This window comes from Helianthus annuus, chromosome 15 (assembly GCF_002127325.2).
Source record: "Helianthus annuus cultivar XRQ/B chromosome 15, HanXRQr2.0-SUNRISE, whole genome shotgun sequence".
NCBI classification, from domain to species: Eukaryota; Viridiplantae; Streptophyta; class Magnoliopsida; order Asterales; family Asteraceae; genus Helianthus; species Helianthus annuus.
The window spans coordinates 161042909-161048908 of record NC_035447.2 but is presented as its reverse complement, the minus strand read 5'-3'; positions in this window follow the sequence as shown (position 1 = coordinate 161048908).

The window sequence follows — 6000 nt, the reverse complement described above, 5'->3', positions numbered from 1 at the left end:
CTCGGAGGTTTTTCTTTTCTTACCACCCCTTCCTTTAGTGGGTGCCTTGGGGATCGAAGCAGTTGGGCTGGCAGGAAGCTTCTTTTTGGAGGATCGTACAGTGTCCAGATCGGTAACGCTGAACTTGGAGGCAGATTTTGAAGTTTTTGCAGCACCTACATATTCGAAACAGATAAGTATCCTTATTTTTATTTAATCATTCAGTCACATACAAATGCAAATACTTACTTGACATGGTAACTGATCCTGAGGAGTCTTCTTGTGAATCTTGGGTGTTTGCTTTGAATGATCTTATAGCAGGATCAAGCCTTCGAAAAGCAAGAAGCCTTTCTCTTGTTGCAGGTGTTTTGAACAGGTGTGAGACAGAGATTGCTGCACAAAAGAGGTGGAAACATGTTAGTGATCCTGGTCAGAAGCGAGTTTTCACCTAGTGATCCTTCTAAGGATCCTCTATCCTACCATGAGTGGTCCATTTGCTAGGTAAATCCTTTCCGTTAGGAATGGAATCTCTTCTGACGAAGAAGAATCTCCGTTTCCAGTTGGTGTCGTTTTTGGTAGCTTTAAAGATGGGATGCTCTTCACCCGGCTTGTGCTTGAGAAGATACCGGTGAGATCCGTGGCTAACAAGGTCATACATTTCAGAAAGCTCTGACATGCCTAGATCGATACCATGTTGCTCAATAATCCTCTCAAGGGTGATCAAAACCCTCCAGACCATGGGCATCGCTTGGATATAAGAAATGCCAGTAAAAGAGAAGAAGGATTGGGTAAAGGCTGGAAAAGGATAGGTGTATCCTATGGTGAATGGGGTAACAGGAAAGGCAATCCAGGTTTCAGAGGTATAATCACTTAAAGCGGTGGGATCAAAGGATTTGAAAATGGTGTTCGCCGGGAAACAATAGCGAATTCTATCAATTTGTGGATCGGTGAAACAGCAACGTTCTTTTGCGGAATCTTTGATGATCCCTTGACCCTTCATGGGGCTGTTCTTCTGGTGATACTTGGCGGGAGAGTTTCGGAGCATCATTCTTGACGATGGTAAAGAAAGAAAAACAGAACGAGAAGATGAAGAGAGAAAGGAGAAAGGAGTACCTGAATAAGTCTTCTGATGAGGATTTAAAGAGGAAACGCTCGGATTTAAATGCCCTTTAGCTCTTATCTCTAACTGCCATTTATAATGATGATTTTGCAGGATAAGTCACCTCAGTGACGTCAGGATTTCAACGGCTAGTTCGATCTTAACGGCTATATATCCGTTAGTTTGTTGCGGATAAGATCGATAAAATACAACTCGTTTATTTACAATATTACTCCTTATGCTTTGGGGGCAATTGTTAGGGGAGGATTTCTCAATGACCTGTGATCCTTACTGTTAGGGGAGGATTAATTAATGACCCGTGATCCTCAAGTATTATCCTGTTTGGTGATCCTTACTTCTGTGACAATTAGTGATCCTCAGAAGTGCTTCAGGATCAGGATCATGGATCATCCTAAGGATCCTTATACTAATGATTGTTCACTTTGAATTCGGTATTGTTTTGCAGGAGTATCGGCTTGGACTTGGTCATGGCGATATTCCTGGAGCGTATTCCCCTCAATTCTGCACGTGCTTGACCATTGTGAACATTATGGAGAACGTGGGGAGAAAGCACGAAATGCGGACAGTTAGTTAGGCTAGATATTTTCTATTTTTAAAGGGGATAGCGAGCTATTTTTAGAACACTTGGCTATTGTTTGGCTACACACACTCGTACAATTGTTCTCACCAGCTCTCAGCAAAATACTTAGCATTTTTCATACACTTTTACACGATACACTATAGTGATCCTTGTACTTAGCTCGCTGTCATCCGAAGTTGTAAAAGGATTATTGTTTAATTAGAGTTGGTGATCGGTAGTTTCCATCACCCGAGGTTTTTTATGCCGGAGATCATTCATTGATCAAGGGCTTTTTCCTCGTATAAATCTTTGTGTCACTTGTGCAATTCATTTCTGAGTGATCCTCATTGTTGTTTACCAATTCAAGCATCATACCCCGTAACAGAGAGTTTGGTTGCATTATCCTTGTCTGATTTTTGACCAAAACAGTTTGGCGCCCACCGTGGGGCAATTGGTGCTTCATTCCTAAGAGATTCTCATTCTCGTGATCATTTTGGTTCATTGCATTCAAGCAGATGGCTTCATCATCAAAGAACACTTCTACTGCGATGTCTGCAGTCAATTCATCTCAGGGCATTCCACCTTTGCCTCCACCACCTTCTGGACCTCAGAAAAATGCCGAGAAGAAACCAACTCCCATTTTCTCAAAACCTCCAACTTCTTCTGCTTCTTATACTCCTACTACTAGTGACTTGTTTACTCTGATTTTGCAGATGAAGGAGCATATACAGCAGCAGGATAAGACCAATGAAAGGATTCTTAGAGAGATTGGAGATATCAAGAAACAGAAGAGATCGGCACAGGATTATTCCCCATTGATGCCCAGATCTTTGAATTTCGATACTCCGGTTATAACTTCACAGACTTCAGTGGTTCCAGACGTTCAATATGTGGGAGGACCAAGAGGAGTGCATTACGGATCATCAGCAATGACTCAGGCTTCAGGGTCATACTTCCAACCAGCAGGATCCCATCCTCAGCATATAGGATCCTTCGCTAGCTCAGGGGGATACTCAGGAGCGCAGTAGATTCAAGGGTTCTAGCCGTTTCAAGGATCCTCTCAGGTTCAAGGATCCTCCTATGTCCCAGGATCCTCCTATGTTCCAGGATCCTCTCAGGTTCAAGGATCCTCCCAGGTTCAAGGATCCTCCTATGTTCCAGGATCCTCCCAGGTTCAAGGATCCTCCTATGTCCCAGGATCCTCGCAGGTTCAAGGATCCTCTCAGTTCCATGGATCCTTCCAGATTCCGGGATCCTTAAGGAGTTTGCAATCAGGGAGTTCAGATATCCATCAGGGAGATTTTATTCCAATGCAGACCATTGCTTCTACTGGTCCTTCGATCATTCCGGAGTCTCAACAATATGGATTCACATCCGCTCTTCCTAATTTGGACCCAATGGGAGGTAAGACTTTCAATAATTCTTATACCACTAACCATGGCCTTATGCAGGATACAGGTATCAATCATGCCATGGCCAGAGAATTTCAAAAGTTAAAGGATATGATATCGAGTGTCCCAGGAGTGGTCAAGCCTATCCTGGAGATATCTCGTTTTGCACCACCCATCTGTGATGCTGAGATACCCAAGAGGTTCCACGTGCCAACCATGAAGTTGTATGATGATTCAACAAATCCTGAAGAACACATAGCACAATACAGGGAAAGCATGGAGATCAATCCCATCCCAGAAAGGTTAAAGGAAGCATGTCTGTGCAAGGGATTTGGATCCACTCTTACTGGATCGGCTCTTAAATGGCTGCTAAGTCTTCCCCCTTACTCTATTACCTCGTTTGCTAATCTAGTTAACATATTTAATAACCAGTTTTCTTGTAGTAGAAAATTTAAGCGTTTAACTAGTGATCTGTATAGGATAACCCAGGGTCATAATGAATCATTAAGGGATTATATCACTAAATTTAGTAAAGAATCCTTAGATATTCCTAACCTGGATATAGCCACGGCTGTTGAAGCCTTTAAAATGGGATTGCTTAGGGATTCATTATTCTATGATGATCTTGTTATGACACCATGCAGGAACCTAGATGAGGTAAGAACCCGGGCACTTAGGTTCATCCGGATAGAGGATGACAAGAGGATACATGAGAGGCTAGTAGGATCCTCAAAGCAAGAGAAGCAAGGATCCTCATTCAAGAACAACAAGTTCAGATCCTACAATGAACTAATCCTTGCGATGCAGAATTTAGGTGATAAAGCTAGATGGCCTAGGAACAATGACAGACCAGCTGCAACTAAAGATAAGTCAAAGTGGTGTGCATACTATTAGGGCTGGATTTTTATGACCTATGATCCTTACTCGGTATCCTAACAAGTGATCCTTGTTTCTTTGGCAGATAGTGATCCTCAGAAGAACTCCAGGGTCAGGATCATGGATCATCCTAAGGATCCTCATACTAACGATTGTTCTCTTTGGATTTAATGTTGTTTTGCAGGAATTACGAGTTGGGCCTGGTCTTAGCAACGTAAACAAGGAATCTGTCACGCAAATTTTGCACATGCATAATCAAAGATGGACGTTATGGAGAATATGGAAACTCAGCACAATTCAAGGGCAATTAATTAGGCTAAATTTACTTCTATTTCTAAAGGGGTAACGAGCTAGTAGTTAGGTGATTTGCCTAAAATAGAACCACACACACTTGTATAAATGGCACTCTTGAACATTCGAAAGACACAACACATTTCTCACACGCTTTAGCATACGATACTATAGTGATCCTTGTACCTAGCACGTTACCATCCGAAGTTGTAAACGTTGTTTGTTATATTGAAGTTTGGTGATCGGTAGTTTCCATCACCCGAGGTTTTTTATGCCAGAGATCATTCATTGATCAAGGGTTTTTTCCTCGTATAAATCCTTGTGTCACTTGTGCAATTTTCATTATAGTGATCCTTATCTTTGTTCATCACACCAAGCATCATTCCCCGTTTACAAAGAGTTTGGTTGCATTATCCTTGTGTGATTTTTGACCAAAACAGTTTGGCGCCCACCGTGGGGCAATTGGTGCTTCGTTCATAAGAAAGTTTTTCTGTTGGTGATCATTCCGGAAGTGTTGCATGGCTTCATCATTGAAGAATACCTCCACAGCGATGTCTGCAGTCAACTCATCTAATGGCATTTCACCTTTGCCTCCACCACCAGCTGGATCTCAGAAAAATGCTGAGAAGAGACCAACTCCTATCTTCTCTAAACCTTCATCTTCTGCTCTAACTTCTTCTGCTCCCAGTACTAGTGATATATTTACTTTGATTTTGCAGATGAGGGATCGTATGCAGCAGCAGGATGAAACTAATGACAGGATCCTCAAGGAAATCGAAGATCTCAAAAGGCAAAAGAATACGGCAGAGGATCATTCCCCACTAATGCCCAAATCTTTGAATTTTGATACTCCGATGATTACTTCTCAGCCATCAGAGACCCTAGACATTCAACATATGGGTGGATTAAGAGGAGTGCATTTCGGCCCAGCAGCAGTGACTCAGGCATCAGGATCATATTTCCAACCGGCAGGATCCTATACTCAGCATATGGGATCCTTCATGAACTCAGGATCCTCCTTCGTTCCAGGATCATCCCAGGTTCAAGGATCCTCCTTCGTTCCAGAATCATCCCAGGTTCAAGGATCCTCCTTCGTTCCAGGATCATCCCAGGTTCAAGGATCCTCCTTCGTTCCAGGATCATCCCATGTTCAGGGACCCTTTCAGACACCAGGATCCTTGAAGAATTTGCAAACAGGAAGTCCAGATGTCCATCAAGGAGATTTTATTCCGATGCAGACCATTGCTTCCACTGGTCCCTCCATCATCCCAGAATCCCAGCAATATGGATTCACATCCAATGTTCCTAACTTGAACCCAATGGGAGGTAACACTTTTAATAATTCTCTTACCACTAACCATGGATTCATGCAGGATACAGGTATCAACCATGCTATGGCCAGAGAACTGCAGAAACTGAAGGATATGATATCAAGTGTTCCAGCGGTAGTCAAACCTATCCCGGAGATTAAGAACCTTGGATTCCAATGTGACAATTTACATTTTGATGGCTTTTCTCTGGTCCCTTAGGCGATTTTGGCGACTACTCAAGAAACCCTAGTTTTGCTTCGTTCGTTCCTACTGATCTTCTTCTTGATTGATTTCGGTTAGCAAGTGGGGTGTTGTCGTTCCTTCTGAGTAAGGATACTAGACTTCACCGTGTTTTCTAATCGTTTGACGTCGGGTTTAAGGTTATTTTTTTCTTTCGTTTTTTCTGCTAGGGTTTGTCGCCGGATCGTTTGGTTCTTGTTATTTCTCTTTCTTTTTTGCTCGTTGCATGGTTCT